General features: G+C 45.7%; 1 long non-coding RNA gene across 5 annotated transcripts in view; it reads right to left on the reverse strand.

Annotated features, from left to right (window-relative positions):
• LOC111559754 overlaps positions 1 to 18,672 on the reverse strand; it is a 496,575-nt gene that overhangs the window by 472,501 nt on the left and 5,402 nt on the right. For all 5 annotated transcript variants that reach the window (XR_006595058.1, XR_006595059.1, XR_006595060.1 and 2 more), the window contains exons 2-4: positions 17,978 to 18,246; positions 12,269 to 12,472; positions 3,188 to 3,327 (exon numbers count right to left, since the gene is read on the reverse strand). This is a non-coding gene — a long non-coding RNA (uncharacterized LOC111559754). The remainder of the gene's footprint in view (positions 1 to 3,187; positions 3,328 to 12,268; positions 12,473 to 17,977; positions 18,247 to 18,672) is intronic.

Consider the following 18,672-nt stretch of genomic DNA (forward strand, 5'->3'; position numbering starts at 1 on the left):
AATAAAGCATTGTCAAAGATAGAGGTTTGTTTTTTGTTTTTTGTTTTTTTAAGAATGCAAACAACTTGAATAGTGGCAGCAGTGGGCACGCTTTGGAACAGAAAGCTGAAATTAGTTACACAAATGAGGTTCCATTTCACTCTCTTGTAAGGTGAATGAATTATCAACAAGACCACCATAAATCCGATTGGACCCTCTGAAAAATATACAATGCCAATACACACACAAATATCTCACCTTCCTCCTGCCAAATTATACATCCAGTATTATGAGTGCTTTGCGGCTCTCAAAGAAGGCCTTGGAAGCGATGTATCTCTTACTTTACTCCGTTCCCTAAGTCCCTGTTATAAAACATTTGTCATCTGGGCTCTGCATCCAACAGCATCTGCATTATATTATGTTTAATCTCAACTCCAGGAAAGGAATACATTTCCTGAACTTCTGAGCACTAGTATGATTTTTCCATCAAAATTCTGAGCCCTCACGGTGACCTTAATCGAAGATTCTTGCTAGAATCTCAAACTGACCAAAATACATACGTATGTGTATTTAAGTGTGTGTGCGGCATAGCACGCGCACCAACTCTGCTGGTTAATAAAGCCAAAAAGTGAACAATCCAAGGTTGCAAGTATTGAAGAGAATTAACAACGGCCAAAAACTCACGCAACGCGGGCGGGAACCACCGGCATCAAGTACGGGTGACCGACTGACCCTCGTAGTTCGCCTGGGAGGCGAGGGTTCCCACGACCTGTGATCTTCAGTTCAGAAACCAGGACAGTTCTGGGCAAACTACACAGCGGATCACTCTAAACACTGTATGATGAAATTGGCAATGGAGATTTTTTTTAAAGGTCAAAAAAGCTCCACGTTCCTCTTAGAACCTATGCTCCTACGGGGGGGGGGGGGCAGGGGGGGGAAATGTATGCTTTGCGATAATCAATCCTTTATTGTTATCATTCTGGAATGCCTATCTCCAGTATAACCCCCCTTAGACCACTCAGTTTTCCCTCCCTCCCTTCTTCTGTCTCTCTCTCTCTCTCTCTCTCTCTCTCTCCCTGTATTTCTCACAAAAAAGTCAAATTTTACAAATACCACTTTGCACGATACTTTAGAGACTTCATCTAAATATTTGTCAATAACGCTCTTCCCGCCCCCCCCGTCCCGCCTCCCACCCCCCAATCGTGTAAATACCATTTGCTAATTGAAAGCACATGTCTCATTTTGTGCCTCAGCTGAGCTCTCAGTTATGGGGGCCGTCCTGTGTGAGTCGCTCATGCATGGTCCTCAAGGAAGAGCCAAAAGATGGAAGGGAAATACAGCCCGAGGAAAAAGTCTATAAAGATTTCTCGCTTTCCTAATCCCTTTTCTCTAATGTTTCTTTGTAAATTTGTCAGATGGGAATGAAATTGGCTCATAACTCTCCAGACGTGAAGAGCATCTCTGAAGAAAATTACGTACTTGTCAAAGCAAGGGGGGATTTATGTTGGTGTTCCTGAGATGTGATTTTATTCCATCTATTTCCTTTGTGCACATCAGAGCAACTAGAGAGACAAAAAAACAACGCGTTTATGGATATTTTTTTCACTCTGGTGCATTTTTTGCTTCTATTTTTCCCTTTTGTTTTCTTATTCTCCCCCCCCTTCATCTGTTTATTGCCAGTGACAGTAAACTCCCATACAACAATCCTGTGATGATAGTAGCAATGATTTCCACCAGTATAAGGCAGTTCAAACAGGCACAAAGATGATTTCCCCACGGACAGTTCCGGAAGGTGCCGGTTACATTTTTGAGTCCTACCCGACGCTGGCCAGGGACGATCTGGGTACAACAGTCTTGTTAATGTTCCTTCCAGGCAGTGGCATGCTTCCTGAAATTAAATTCTTTTCCCTGGACTGCAGGTTATGGCTTGCACTCCCTGACTTTTGTTTTTTGAAGTTACGAGCTGCAGAGCCCTGCTGGCTTGGTGGGTCCTCTGTAAATGACACACAGTCAACCAGCAGGGAATGTCAAGGCAGGTGTGCCTGGGTTCAGATCCCAGCTCTGCGAGTAGCTGGCCGGGCAAAACGCTCACTTTTCGGGAGCCTGTGAGATTTTCTCAGTCACTCAGTAAGGAACGCCTACTTCGTGGGACCTTCGTAAGGATAAAAGGAGAAAGTTTCCAGGCAGGGAGAAGCTGGGTAGCTCTGCAGTAGGGCCTCTGAACCTTTTTTTTTTTTTTTTTTTTTTTTAAGATTTATTTATTTCTAAGAGAGAGCGCGCAAGCAGGAAGGGGCAGGGGGCAGAGGGCGGGAGGAAGAAGCCCCAAAGCAGGCTCTGCCCTGCCAGCACAGAGCCGGATGGCAAGCTTGAACTCACGAGCCGTGAGATCATGACCCCTGCGGAAGTCGGATGCCCAGCCAACTGAGCCACCAGGGAACCCCGGGAATCTGAACCTTTGAGTCAGACAGCCTGTGTTATATTCCAGCTCCTCCACTTCCTGGCCACGTGACCTTGGCCAAATTACTCAACCACTCTGACGCCTCAGTTTCTCCACCTGTGAAGTGGGCGTGGTAATAACACTGCCTCCCAGAGCTGTGATGAGGAGCAGACAAGTCAACAGAACACTTACGAGTCCGTCTGGCATTTTGTAGCTGTTTGCTATTTCATTAGAACATACGCCAGGGGCCTGGCACAAAGTAGTTGTTCAATAAATATCTTCCCTTGTCCTCCTCTCCGTAAACTCCCTAACTTGAAAGCCTGTTTTCATTCACTGCGTTTCTTCAACACCCTGCACGAGGCCTAACTCACCGCAGGTGTTCAAGAAATGGAGCATTCATTACTGTCAAGAGGCCTGGTCATTGATGACGTCCTATATATATATTTTCCCTTTTTGCCTTGCAATACTTTTTAAATATTGAGAATAAGGACAAGAGTCTTCTTTCAATGTTCAAGCGTACCAAAAATGGTTCACTGAAAACTGAGTAAAATATTTTAGGGAAAGGGATGTATAAGGCACAATGCAGCATATTTTCAAACAAGCCAGGATTCTACAGGGGAACCATAAGAGGTATTTCAAATCTTCCTGGAAGTTGATTCCCACTAACTAAAAAGTAAGACAAATACAAGATGGATGTTTTAGGGGCTAGTAAGATTTTTCCAGAGGAGTTCCTCGAGGAAACATTAACTGGGAATCAGGGTAATTACCTACCTTATGTAAGTAATGGCTAAGGAACTCCAGAGCTCCGGCGACCGGCTGATGGGACTTCTCCTCCGGGAATAACCACACTCCGTGGGAGAGAAGCTACGGCCGCGCTCCTCCGCCTTCAAAGTTTCACCCCCCCGGCACATCTGAAATTCAGCCAGAGCACAGAGGTTGGAAACACACAAGGGGAAGTTCTCACCGGACCCCAGGCCTTACACCTGGAGAATCTTAACAGTAAATTACTGGTCTTGCGCATGCTCTAATTAACCTAGCATACACGAAATTCAGTCATTTCAGAACGCAGTGAGCCTGGTTAAGTGTTTTAGGGAATAGTTCCATGCCTTCAAAATGCCAACTAAGGGGAAAGCGGGTCTCCCAAAGATTGGGACGCAAATGTAATTCTGTTTTCCTTCTGTTAGATAATGTTCAACCATTAAAGTAATTATAAGGCTTCAGGGAAGCCCGGCCCTCCCCCCCCCAACCCCCAAGTCTATTTCCTCTGCTCTTCTGATCAGAACATGCATTGTTTATTACCCCCTCGTTTACCAGCCCCCAAATATCATTACAACGTCTGTGCCATGATATATGTATGGTTGTTACCCTTTTAATGGATAAAAAAAGATTTAAGTACTTCATTCTGTTGCATTTTGACAGCTGTTAGCCATCATTTTTCCATTCACCTGCATTTAGCAATCCCATAAAGGAAGGCAATCTCAGAAGGAACACGCGCCGGGCACTGCAAGGTGATAATTCTGTATCACTCCGGCCTATAAATACCTGCCAAGCTTTTGCTGAGTCAGCAGTCTGTGACAGAGTGGTGGCCATGCCCTTTTATCTGTGTGAGTGTCTCACAGCAATTGGACCACCAGCCCCTGCAGTGAAAATCCATAGTATCGATCAGGCCATTTCTCCACTGTAATTCTTTTGTAGGAAATCCCTGATGACAAATTTTATCTGCACCACTTTTTGATCGCTGGTTTGATGTAAAGGATCTCCAAGGGCAGAGTTAAGCGCTGGGCCGTTCCACGTTATCAAGCAGCCGTTTTATTTACTGAAACTACAATTGTGGTCACACATACGCACAAAGAGAGAGAGAGAGAAACACAGAGTCCCAGCAGGAAAAAAAAAAAAAAAAAAAAGATGGAACCAAATAATATTTCAAAGGGAACAGAAGGCACGAGGTGATGGGGGAGGGGTGTATCAGGAACGCGATCAAACACGGGTGGTCAAAGCTGTTCCCTTTTGCAACCACGTAAACAGTGGACATGGTGTTTTGATAATGATGTTGAGGTGATAAAAGGCCGTGTATGGAAACTGAGTTGGTCTGTTTTTCTCCCCGAGCCGCCGGTAGTCTTCTCTCCTCACCAGACCTGTTAAACTTCTGCACTGTCTGTCCTCAACGTGTTAGGAGAATCTCTTTATCTGATGGTGTTCATCAGAGATTAGGATCAGGTACGAATCTGAGACCCAGGTGAACTTCTGTAAAGTACCCAAACCCCCAAAGAAAAAAGGGAACGATTCCATAAGAACCTAGATCCTCACAGCATTGCTGGTCTTGCCATTTCTGGGCACAAGTGCAACATGGGAAGGAAAGAAAATGTCCCTCCATAGAGTCTGAATACTGACCCATGCCCAGATGTGAATTTAAGACGAGTCCCATGAACCCCCAGGTGCCTGGGCTGCGTAGGGAAGGCTCTCCTGGACCGTTTAGGTGAGCGTATATATTCACTCCTACTATGGCCAGGTTTCTCCGTCTCCGGAGTGTGAACATTGGGGACCAGAAAATTCTTTGTTGTGGGGGGCTGTGCTGCACATTCCAGGATGTTCAGTGGCATCTCTGGCTTCTACCCATCATGCATGCTTCAGTTGTGGCAACCACACATGTCTCCAGACATTGCTAAACGTTGCCAGGGGTGGGGGGTCACCTTGGCTGAGAAGCAGTGGTCTACAGGGCACTTGTAGGGCTGAAGAGAGAACGAGAGAGGCATCCAAGGAGTGGTAAACGCACAGAGGTGAAATACATAATCACTAGTACCATAAAGAAAACAGTAACTAAGCTAATTTGTCCATTGGAGTTGTTACAGACTAGATCCTCTTAGCCCAAATTCTGCCCGCAGAAGAGGTTAACTTGGCCAACAACCTTCATCACTGAATTTCAGCTCTAGGTGCCCACCCACCCCCATGACCTTAAACTTGGCTCTCACAGAGAGGTTACCCCCTGGTCTTGGAGGCATCTGTGCCCTAATTTAGCCTCATGGTGATATTTCCAGTACAGCGGTTCTCTACTAGGTGAGAATCTGTCTCCCAGGTGACATTTAGAAACATGGGCACGTGTTTTTGGTTGTCACACTGGGGTGAGTAGGGAGTGGGAGGGACTGGGATCTAGGAAGTGAGGGTCAGAGATGCTGCTGAACATCCTTCATTGTTCAGGACAGTCCCCAATGCCAAAAAAATATCCAACCCCAAGGCCAATGGTGCCAAGGTTGAGACACCTGTTCTAGCTAATCTCTGCTCTCCTGCTCAGGCCTGCATGTTTCCCCTTGCTGGAAGCCAGAGAGAGAATAGAATCTTCAGTCCGTGTGCAGAGCAGTCCTGTTAGAGGCACCTACCTCTCTCTTCCATCAAACAGAGACATAAGTAGAGATCCTTGGCAAGGTCTCGCAACCTGATGTAAGGAAAACATCACCATCCTTCGTGTCCTGGTCCTAAAAAAAATGGCTGCTGTTTCCACAGGGATGTTTTCAGACCTGGTTCTCTATCTGAAAACACTCCAGCGACGGCGAGAGAAAGACAAAGGCTCACCGGGTGCTGGGGGTTCATCTCACTTCGCTCACACACATAAGCACCTGCCCAGGGGACTCGCCCAGCGGTGCTAAGCCAGCGTTAGTTGATTTTATTTATTCCTTGCACCTGTTCCACCACACCTAGGCAGCGAAGGCCCCCAAGCTTGAAGAAAGTTCGTTAAACAGCTAAAAACTGCACTTCAGTGACCACACTTCCGTGCAGCTTGTCAGAGATGACCTCTGCCTGGCATTTTAGCTCTATAGCCTAGAGTCATGCCTGGTCTGAACCGCTGACCACAGAAGTCAAGTGGGATGACAGACCAGTAAAGCTGGTGTGGGGGGCAGGGAGGGCCTGCCAGATAAAACACAGGATGCCCAGCTACACTTGAATTTCAGACAAATGAAGCATTTTTAATATTTCAGGAGAAATCTTTAAGTAATAAGTTTTTTAGTGTAAATATGTCTCAAATATCGCATGAGATATACTTACACTAAAAAATTATTCAGGTATCTGATATTCAAATGTAACTGGTGTTCTGTATTTTTAATTTCAAAATCTGACAGCCATGGTCTGGGGTGAACTGGAGAGAATTCATTTCATCTAAAGAAATCTACTGGTTGGCAGATCTGGCCAAATGTGACCACCAAGCAGGTCGCCAGCTCTTTTGATTTTTGTAGGATTTTTTTTTTTTTAATGTGCAACCTGGTGATTTTACAATTCTGGCAACTAATTTCTTGTTTTAATCTAACAACGCCCCATGGAAGGAAGCAAGCAGACCTGTGGGCTACCTTCAGCCTGGGGGCACAGGCTTACACCTTGGCTGTAGAAGGACTTGCATTTCTTGACCCTTCATCACAAGCTAAGCACTGGCTGGGAGAAGGGGCCCACTCGTAACTCACTAAGTCCTCCCAGCAATGGAAGGCATGAAGGGTCATCATCATCACCATGGAGAACATCAGGAGAGCAAGGTCCGGAGAGCGGAAGTATTCTGGCCCAGTTGGTGATGTAAGTGGCACAGTTGGGGGTTGAAATCAGGCAGCCTTCGCCAGCACCCTTGCGAATACCCACCACCCTGCACCCCTTCTCGGGAGAAAACACCTAACAGACAGCTTCCCGGAGAGCACAATAATAGGAATAAAGTTGGTTCCAGGTACCTCCTTCCAAACGCAATTATGCCACCTCAGCCAGGACTGGAGCAGTGACAGACCATGTGCCGAGCCATATTGGAGCCAAAGACTAAAGGAGAAATCTGCCGTACTGACCCTGCCTTTGTTTAAAATGTTGCCATTTTGTTCATCATGGATTTGGACTTTGGGCATTCATTTAGATTTCGTTTCCAAATATTGCACCGAAATACTATTTTTTTTCTCAGTAACTAAGACTTTGGGGTGCCCCCAAAGCAAGTGTCTGTCTCATTGACCTCAGCTGCCCCTTTTACAGAACAGTATTTGTAGGTTTCTTGAACACTTTTCAGAGTTTTGAAGTTTCACATGTTTCACACTCAAAGGCGTCCATTACCTCTTTGTTTAAAACAGTGAAAGTCTAGCAATAACTGAAATGTTCGACAGAGGGGAGTTGGTGAAAGAAGTTGCAATATACCAAATGAAAAAAAAAAAAGTTCACACCATGAAAGGGATACTCACAAAGAGGTTTGGGAATGGGTCGGGGAAGGTCATCAAAAAGTCGTGACCACCGGGTGACCCGTGCGCCGGTCCCAGGGAACTCGGGGGCTCCTCGGCCCCTCCCCTGTCCTTGGAATACGGGTTCTGCTTGCCGTCCCTGCTCCCAGGGTCTGCTCCAAGGACATAACCGTGAGATCGTGATGTGATAGTGAGAACACAGGCACAGTATACGTGGCTGAGCCCAGTCAGGGCCTCTTTATAAACTTTTTAGATTTGTCTGGCAGGTGCAACGATCCATTTATCTTGCTACCATTTGTCTCGCCTAACACATGCCTCATGTGTAAAAGTTCCCTCTGCTGGTTAAAACTGCCACCTATCAACCTGGAGTTGCCTGCCTCTTTTTTCGGTCTCTCCAGGGCCTCGGAATACAAAGGCCAGTCTCAGACGATACCTGGCAAGCTCCCGGGAGGGTCACCAACCAACAAATGACAAATAATCATGTAGAGTGAAAAACAACAAGGAAATAAAATTATACTTTGCAGCAGGATCTCAACCAGCCTTTAAAAAACAGAAGGAAACACAGAAAACCTTGGCGGGGAGGGAAAAACAGCAAAAAAGCAACCCCGGTTTTCCCTGAGGGAGACTGCAGGTGATTATTTTTTCTGTCTTCTTAAAGGAAGTGTAGTACCCTGGGAAACTCAAATGGGAGTTTTGCAATCAGACAACTATGTTTGAATTCCACCTCCAATATACTTTGGGCAATAGCCTCAAATTTTTTCTGCCTCAAACTAGCTACCTTGACAATTTGTCATGAGTCTTTAGGATTGCGTGTGTGTGTGTGTGTGTGTGTGTGAGAGAGAGAGAGAGAGAGAGAGAGAGAGAGAGAGAGAGAAAGATGTAAATGCACATGCATGCACACACACACACACACATAAAATGACTTGCACAGTGCTGAATAAAAGAGACAATAAATGGTAGTTTGTCAAACATACTTTTCCAGTAGTTGCCAAATTTTGATAAGAAACAAATATAGGTATTATAATCAGAAGAAAATAAATATGAAAATATTTGGAAAGCCTCTGGTAAAAGAAAAATGCCCTTGGTCGTGTTAGGTTGGCTCGTGTTAGGTATCGTTTAGCCTTTTCACAGGATACACATTCTGGAGAGAATGGGCCACATTTGAGGAGCTTCCAGGGACCATGAACAGAAGAAAACGAGGCTGAAAGCAAGCAAGAACCCAGCAAGCCTGCAGCCCAGCTCTTCTTTACAAGAAATGTTACCTCATTCTGTTTCACAGCAAGTAGGTGCTTTGCTCCCGCCCCCACCCTCACCCCCACCCCGCACATACACACATCAATCTAGGTGATGCTTTCTACTGAACGACCAGAATAATCCAAAATAGAATTCACCTGCTCATCTCACGCCAGCTGCTCTTTCAACATATAGGTCCCTGAGCCACAGGAGGAAAGAAGAAAGACGGAGCATTTAGAAATTTAAAATGAGGATGTAGGGGTGCCCGGGCGGCTCAGTGGGTTGAGCGTCCCACTGCGGCTCAGGTCATGATCTCACAGTTCGTGAGTTCGAGTCCCGCGTCAGGCTCTGTGCTGACAGCGCGGAGCCTGGAGCCTGCTTTGCATTCTGTGTGTGTCTCTCTCTCTGCTCCTTCCCTGCTCACACACTGCCTCTGTCTCTCAAAAATAAATAAAGATTTTTAAAAATTAAAAAAAAATTTTAAATGAGGATGGAAATGAGAACTCACCAGAAAATGACATTTTCCCATTATTAGGAGAGTTCCACTACGCCCACACCCAATGATGACCAAGGGGTCAGTAGACCAGGAATCACAAATGACAGGCTGAGACCCAAATCCAGCTCACTGCCTATTCTTGTAAATAAAGTTTTATTGGAACACAACCACGACCACTCACTTACTGCCTAGAGCTGCTTTCTCTCTATGCTGGCAGAGCTGAGTCATGGCAACAGAGACAGAGCAACCTTCAAAGCCAAATGACTAAATGACAATGGGGAGTGAGGTTTCATGGGGGAAAATGAGAATCCAGGTGTTAAGCATCCTAATCTCAACGTATAGGACCCAGCTGACCATAAAGAGAAAACTCTCCTAGAGAGTTAAACTTTTTATTTTTAAAGGATTCCTAGGCTCTCATTAACTTGGACACATCTTTCATGTAGTGATTCACAGAGAACGAAATTGGGGAAAACCGGTATTCAGATACATTTTTACAATGTTTCAGACAAACGCTATAGATCATTCTCTATTCATCCTTCTTCTTTATATCGATCACAAATTCATTTCTGCACTCAGAATGTTCTTACTTTGCTTGGAAGCATTCATAATATTTGTGCACTATCAGTGTTGCTCTTATATTGAAATATTTGACTTTCCGCACTATATTTCAAACACTGCATCCAAATGAACTACTTCAATTTTCTCAGTGGTCAGCTAACATCAAGTCACTTTCCCCTTTTTTCTGGACCCTGAACTTGCCTTCGAAGTCAGAGGTGTCGACTTCTCACTGTGAGAGCTGAATTCCTTCAAAGTGGAATTTAGACTTATTTCTTGGTGTCAAGAAAAAGAAATCTTGTTAGGGCAAACTTATTTATTCTGATGCAGGGGTGAGTATTTTGACAGGCTGAGTGAGGTGTGTTTAATTCCTGGCAATTTATTCCCATCTCATGGCTTTTCTCCATTCAGAGTTTATTCTTTTTATAAATAGAAAGATTAGGGGCGCCTGGGTGGCGCCGTCGGTGAAGCGTCCGACTTCGGCCAGGTCACGATCTCGCGGTCCGTGAGTTCAAGCCCCGCGTCGGGGCTCTGGGCTGATGGCTCGGAGCCTGGAGCCTGTTTCCGATTCTGTGTCTTTCTCTCTCTCTGCCCCTCCCCCGTTCATGCTCTGTCTCTCTCTGTCCCAAAAATAAATAAACGTTGAAAAAAAAAAAAAAAGATTTAACTTGGCTTATCTTGAGATACGCATGGAGATGGGCAGATCTTGCCCCCAGCTAGGTTTATAGTAGAGGGTCTGAAGGGCAAAGGTGTCAAGGTCCAGAAAAGAAAGAAAGTTTTAAAAAAAATTACAAAAGAATATACGGTTAGGTAGAGCAAGTTTTCCCCGCCCAATTAGAGGTGGAGGAGAAAGAGCCAAGGCAAACAGATTTAGATGCTTGTGAAACTGTAGGTCTCTAGAAAGGAGCCTCAAATCCTAGGCCCACATACACGTCCCAGAATAGCCCCCAAATGGAGGGAAATGATAGAAACCCTAGAGAATCTTGAGGGATCCAAAAGGAGAGGGGACCGGGCTTTGGTCCCTGGGTGAAATCCGAAGGGTTTAAGGTTTGTGGAGAGAGTTCAGTTGGTGTGAAAGCAGTGGAAAAATGACTAGGCAAATCCCCAATCAGATGGGCCTGGGAAGGTTCCCATTCTGCTTCCTCACGCCGGTGTGCCCAGGATTGTTTGCTTTTCCTCCGTAGGGCCAGGAATGATGCAGATACAGCCAACAGAGCTGTCTGGCTCAGGACAAGCAACGTAGGAGTAATACGTATGGACCACACAACACTAAACACTCCATCAGTGGACCGTAAAGTCAACGCGCTGACCCCACCCCAACCATCCACTGGCTCTCTAGTCCTACTTAAGTGCCTTTAGAATGTACATTTCCAGGATTTATGGGGTCACATTCATGTGTCAAAGTCCTAATGCCCAGCCCCTCAGAATGTGACTATATTGGAAATAGGGTTCTTTAAAGTAGTGATTAAGTTAAAATGGGGCTTAAGTGATTAAGTTGGGCGGGCCCTAATCCAAAACCATCACTTTCTTTATTTAAAAAAAAAAAAAATTTTTTTTTTTGGACACACAGAGAGACACTGGGGACACATGAATAGAGAAAAGACCATGTCGGACCACGGGGAGAAGGCGGCCGTCTGCACACCAAGCGGGGAGAGGCCTCAGAAGAAACCGAACCTGGAGACATCTTGATCTTGGACTTCCAGCCTTCATAACTGTGAGAAAATTAAGTAACAAAAGTTTCTTTCCTGCTCATGAAAAACCAAGTACACGTCCAGGCAACCCCTGAGGCAGAAGACCCCCATGTGGTAACCTGGCATTCAAAGTACTTCAGTTTTGTGGCATTTATGTAACAACCTATCCCTCCACGATTGAAGGAAGAGAAAGAAAGAACACGGACAACTGCACAGAAACTCCTAAATGCTTCTTCCCCGAAGTGACCAGTTCCTGCTCCCATTTCATTGGCCAAAAACAGTCCTCTGGTCACACCTACCTTCAAGGAGGTGGGGAGGTGCTGTCCTCCTGTTCACTCAGAAGGAGAGAAGTGGAGTAGTGGTAAGAAATAACATCTGCCATAAATGTGTTGGCCTACATTGCCTGGAATCAACCAAAAATTAAGTAACTAATTGCCCGCCTCATGATGGTACAGGGGCTCGGAAGAGGAAATCAATTCAGTCCAGAAAAAATAAAGCAACGGTTACGTTCACACCTGAATCTGCTACCTGTGAATTCAGGACTGCTAATAAGAGATGAAAGCGAAGACCTTTAGAATTGCAGAATTACAAAATTTTGATTTTGAACCACTATTGCCTTGGTAGTTCTATATAACAAAAAGCCACAAAGCCCAGTGGCTTAAAGCAATACCCATTTGCGTCCACTCACAAGTCTGTAGGTTGGCTTAGTGTATCTTCTGGATGGGCCAGGCCCACCTAATGACACCTGAGCTCACTTATTCCTCTTGGGAAGCTAGCAGATTGCTTGGGGGCTGGCGGGTCTAGGACAGCCTCTGGAGAAATGGCTCCGCTCTCCTCTGTGTGGATTTTCATCCTCGGGCAGCTCAGTCCAGGCTTGTCTCATGGTTGGGTTCTGAGAAATTGGAAAAAGAGACGAGAGAGAGAGAGAGAGAGAGGGAGAGGGGACCACCTGACTTGGAAACAGCATTCCATCAGTTGTGCCACATTCTCAAACCCACATCTGTAATTGGTTCCCAGGTCAAATTCATGTTGATGCTGCTGGTCTGAGGGGACTTTGAGAAGTCCTACGAGAGCCTCCCTCGTGAACTAGGACAAGCGGAAGCCAGGAAAGAATTACCTAGCTTACAAATCACGTCTGGGCTGGGGCACGAATCGAGTCTCCCTCTCCAGCCTGGGCTTTCTTGCCCTGACACCTTGCTCAACTCTGTGAGTAACCACCCTGCCTTTGTCCGCCTCTGCCTCGAATACTGTCATCATTTTTATTATCATCATTAGTAATGATTAAGTGGACTGAGGCATGACAAGGTGTTTAATGTTCTGTCCGAGGCATGTTAAAAGCTCTGGGCCCGTCTGAGAGGCAAAGTCTCAGTCATAGGCAGACAGGCAGTACTTGGGCTGAGAAACCCCCATAATGCAACTCTGAAATTAAGCAGTCCCTGTCAACTAAACCATTAATCTACACAAGAGGTCAAATGTGTCCCCATGAATCACACGTAAGCTCAGTGTTCCCAGGTGAGAACTCAGCCAGTCCATCCACATAGTCCCCAATCTAGACAGATGGTTTTTATTATGCCTCTTGTTGGCCACCACAAGGGACAATCTCTCTAAAAGTGACATGATATTCATTTCTCCACCTACCCATGCTACATAGCAGATTCTCCTAATTATTCCCTCTGTGTGTACGCCTTATTCTCAGACCATGCTACCTTTATGGAAACCCCTCACTGAGCACATTCATGTTGTGGCCTTGGCTTTTCTTGAATGATGCTACCAGGTATAATCCCATGAAAATCACCACCCTGTTTGTTACTTTAATTCGTCGATCGCCCCCATTCCCTTACGTGAGATGCCTTCCCAAATTAAGGTCTATGAAATGCTTTGCATCTCCTGTGGACTGACAATACTCTGGGTTTTCTTAGAATGAGCCTTTTTTTCTTTGGCTACCAGGAAGCTCAGAGCCAAATATAAAACACCATTGCAGCTGAGCTTGGCAACATGCTTCCTGCATATACTTCTTTAATATGTTCTTGATTTAATATTTGCTATTTTCCCTGATCCTGAATTTCTGTGTTTACAGCCTTTTATGACTTCATTTTATTCACTACTTTGTGTGTGCAATATGTGGTGATATACAACATATTCCTTTTAGGACAAAGCAGGTTATAAGTAGCAAATTTCCCCTATTCCCAATAAATCAAGCATTGGTTAGATACCACCTAGCAAACTTAAACTCACAATTAAATTTCTTGGTATGTGGAGAAGCACAGAGGAAGGAGTGTGGGAGGAAATAAAAGACAGCTCTGTTTGGGGGAAGGAAAAAAAAATCTCAAGAAATAAAGTTTTATTGCAGTGGACGCAGAAAATTTAGAAAAGCAAGAAATCGGCATGGGAAGTAACGTGGTGTGGCTTTGAAGCCCCACTCTGCGACAGAGAACTCACTGGTAACGCTCCAGAAATTCCAGCCGGTCCCGGCAGGCTTTGCCCCAGCCAGGGCTCCGCGCTTTCTACATTCCCCAACACTGCCCCTTTCTGCAATTCAGTACCAGATCCACCCAAAAAACAAAATGTTCTGGTTAAAAAGCACTGTGCAGTGTTATATTACCCAGGTGCAAGATTTATGAAGTGCTTATGAGGTTAATCGGGAACAGACTCAGAGGAAAAAGGAAAGAAGTCAAAAAACAAACACCTTTATTCTCACTTTAACAAAATCTAAAGAAGAATGAGAGGTGTTTTTTTTTTTTTTTTTTGGTCAAAATAATACCTTAGATGACTTTTGCATGGACAAAGGGAGTATTTTAAGCACTGGATGCTCGTATGCTGGTTCCCTTTTACGTGCAAACAGTGACCACACATCCAGAAGGTCAAGTAGCCCATGATTGGGGAATCATCGAAAAATACTTATGCGCTTCTTGGACCATTCAGTATGCAGACCTTTCGGACATGTTTCTTCCTAACCCTCACTCTGCTGCTATTTCCCGGAAGATGGGTGGATGATGATAGTCATAAAGTGATGTCACCAGCGCGGGGCGTCTCTCAAGGCTCTGGAAAGAACACAAGTGCAAGCTGGAGGCTAAAGGAGGAGCAGGGAGGCCAGGCCATCCTTTCAGCGGGAAGAGTGAGTACAAACACGCCCAGGGCTGGTCAGCCAACTTCTTCCTTGTCATGTTCCAATCCCTTTCGGCTCATCCCGGCTCGGGGGACGCAGAATCACCGAACAAGAAGCGGTCGGCTTTCCCTTTCTGATTGAAAAGTCATTTTTGAAGCATTTCATTAAGAAATGGTAGAGGAAACCTCAACCCTCATGAAACAGGACAGCAAGCGCTTAAGACCTTCTCATCATGAGAAACGCTGCGGCCAGAGTCACTCAGATGTAAACTTAAAGGTCAGTTCTTCACCAAGGAGGCTCTGTAACAGTTTGGAAAAACGTGACCGTGACGCTGCCCGAAGCCAGCTCGGGATCCTCGCTCTCGGCTTCAGGTAAGAGAGTGGCATTTCTTGGGACAAACGCCTCTCTTCGTCCTCACGGTTTAGACTCTCTCCACACTTCATACCAGAAAAGGGTTAACTCTATCTTCCCCTCCACCGGAGCCCCAGGTTCATCTAAGCCCAACAGGCCCAGGTTGGCTAATTCCTAGAGGCGCCTTCCAAGCACAACTCCTCCCAGGAGCTTTCTCAAATGCCCTCTTCATCTCTCCCCACGGGCTGCCAGGAGCCATTTCTCCCCTGTCTGGGTTGTTAAGCCCCAACCTGCCTGTAACACCCGCTTGATGTGCCGGTATGTTATCTGCGTGTGCGGGTACAGAGGAGAGGAAGTGGGTGCAGGCAAGCAAGGGCGAAGGTGGGTGCCAGTCTTGCCTCCGAATATTTACAGCACGTAATGATAGTTATTGACTTAATATTGAACATATATGCGGGCACCTAAGAGCTGAGGACACCGGTGGAGAAGCCAAGAAGTCTGCTCTTGGAGGCTTATAAAACTATCAGAGGGGGGTAGGCATTAAATCAAGTACTCCATATGTTATTTGCAAGTGCAAGAAGTGTTTTTCAGGAAGAACAAAACCCTGGAGAATGTGTCACAGAAGCTGATCTAGTCTTCCGATGGAGGTCAAAGAAGACCGCCTTCAGGAAGTACTAGGTGAACAGGTGTTGGGTGGTCAAGGGAGAGAAAGGAATGTTTGCGAGAGCAAAGTAGCATGCACAAAGGCCCTGAGGCAGGCAGCATGGAGACGGATTTTTTTTTAAGACTTCAAAGACCAGCAGCACTGAAGCAAAGAGAAACCAGTAGAGGCTACATCGAGGTTCCAGATTCATGCAACACATTTCTCAAAAGCAATTGGGAGTCACAGAAAGTTTTGATAACTGATGTGCCGTGATTACTGATAAGAAAATCAACTGCAGGATTTTATTTGTTTTTTTTTAATGTTTATTTATTTTTGAGAGAGAGAGAGAGAGAGAGACAAAGTAGAAGCAGGGAAGGGGCTAAGGGAGAGGGAGACACAGAATCCAAAGCAGGTTCCAGGCTGTGAGCTGTCAGCACAGAGCCCAACATGGGACTCGAACTCACGAACTGTGAGATCATGACCTGAGCCGAAGTCTGATGCTTAACAGACTGAGCCACTCAGGTGCCCCTCAACTGCAGGATTTTAAATGGCATTGAACCCAATCTATAGAGATACTCACTTCCTATTCTTCACCTTGCTTTATGTGCCTGGGAGTTCTCTCCCCTTCCTGCTATTAGAGTATATATTCATTAGTTTATCACTTGTATTTGTCTTACTAGAATCTGAGCCCCAAAAGGTGGGCCCCTTGTCTTGTTCCCTGCTTTAACACCAGTGCCCAAAGTCCTGGCCCCCAGTGGGCACTCAGTGACAATGGGCTGCAAACAAATTAGTAGAGAATAGGTCAAATGGAGAATAGGTTGAATTCAGGACATCCATTCAGGAGGTGATATGTACTGAGTCAAACAGGATTTGATTTTTTAAAAAAGATGATTCATATGACAAACTTCAGTCTTACTTTATCATGTGCCAAGTACAGGGCTGGAACCTGGAGATGAAGCGAATTTTTTAAAAAATAAGATTCCTGGGGCACCTGGGTGGCGCAGTCGGTTAAGCGTCCGACTTCAGCCAGGTCACGATCTCGCGGTCTGTGAGTTCGAGCCCCGCGTCGGGCTCTGGGCTGATGGCTCGGAGCCTGGAGCCTGTTTCCGATTCTGTGTCTCCCTCTCTCTCTGCCCCTCCCCCGTTCATGCTCTGTCTCTCTCTGTCCCAAAAATAAAATTAAAAACGTTGAAAAAAAATTAAAAAAATAAAGATATACTATCCCTATTTAAAAAAATAAAAAATAAAAAAAAATAAGATTCCTGGGATGCCTGGGTACCTCAGTCAGTTGAGCGTCTGACTCTTGATTTTGGCTCAGGTCATGATGTCACAGTTCGTGGGACTGAGCCCCGCATCAGGCTCCGTACCGAGCATGGAGCCTGCTTAAGATTCTTTCTCTCACTCTGCCCCTTTCCCCCACTCACACACACTCTGTGTGTGTGTGTGTGTGTGTGTGTGTGTGTGTATATATAATTTTTAAAAATAAAAATAGGGGCACCTGGGGAGCTCAGTCAGGTAAGCACCAGACTTTTGGTTTTGGGTCAGGTCATGATCTCACAGTTCGCGGGTTCAAGCCCTGCATTGGGCTCTGCCCGGACAGCGTAGAGCCTGCTGGGAGTTCTCTCTCTCCCTCTCTCAATGCCCCCCCCCCAACTTGGGCATGTGCTCACTCTCTCTCTGTCTCTCTCAAAATAAATAAACTTTAAAAAATAACAAAGATAAAAATAACAAGTAAGATTCCCATTACAACAGAGTTTGCAACCTAGGAATTTATTACCTGATGTAATAGGACAAATGACAGGAAATGACAGCTTCCATTAACTGAATACCAGACGCAGGCCATGCTGTCACACACATTCACCCCTTTAACACGATGCATATATCAGTTTCATCTCGATTTTACAGGAGGAGAGACGAAAGCACGGAGGGGAGGGCCCCTGCATCATGGCGAAGGGACTTGGCGTTAGGATCATGTGGTTCCAGAAGCCATGCCATCACCCCTGACCTCTTCCTGCCTCCCCGATGCCATCACTAGAGTATCTAGCATTAACCAGGCACCTGTTGGCCCAGCACTTCATATGGATTGTCTCATTTAATTTTCCCCCAAACTTCAATCCCAAAGTATAACTATTACTATATCAGTAAGGATTCTTTTTTTTTTTTTTTTTTTTGGTCAGATTTAAGGGACTGAACTTCAATTTAAACTGGATTACTGAAAAGAAAACTTAAGGAAATGTTTTAAGAATGACTTTCAAAGAGAAATTACTGGTTTAAAAAACTGGAAAGTCCCCACATACCACAGGCTTCAGGCAGGGATGGACGGAGAATCTCAAACAGGGTGAAGACTCCGTCCGCCTCTCGATCAGCCTTCGGCAATACTGGCTGCCCTCTTGGCCACGCTCCGTCCACTTGGTGCTCCCAGCAGGTCTTGGGTTACAGAAGGCCCATCCACTTCAGGTTCAGTAGGAAGATGGGTCTCCTTTCTTTTCAACATCGGGATGAAAGTTCCAGAGTCGTATCCCGCTGTCCCAGCTCGGTTCGCGTACACACACCTCTAAACCGGTCACTGAGATGAAGGAAGACAGAACCCTAGATTGGTCAGGCCTGGATGCAGGTGATAACAACACATCACAGTGACCAGGGGGGGAGCTGATGATCTCATCCCCCCAGGTCCCAAGGGCCCTGGAACAGGGATGGCGTCCGTCCCAGCCAAACCACAGAGAGAAGAGGGAAGAGCCGTTCCAGGAGAAAACGGACTTTGTCACCAGCTGAAGGGGACAGGATATATGGGGCAGGTAAAAGCAACACAGGCCTCTTGCACATACTGTCCCATTTCACGAATGAGGAATACAGAACTCCTAAAGGAGTCAGTTTGCTTGAGGCCACATAGGTAACAAGCAGCTATGGAAATCCAAGTGGCCGAAGCCCAGATATAGGTCACTTCATCCTCTACATACCTGCCTACCCAGGTATCTCTGTGTCTAACAGATTT

The sequence above is a fragment of the Felis catus genome, chromosome A3 (assembly GCF_018350175.1).
Source record: "Felis catus isolate Fca126 chromosome A3, F.catus_Fca126_mat1.0, whole genome shotgun sequence".
Classification (NCBI taxonomy): Eukaryota; Metazoa; Chordata; class Mammalia; order Carnivora; family Felidae; genus Felis; species Felis catus.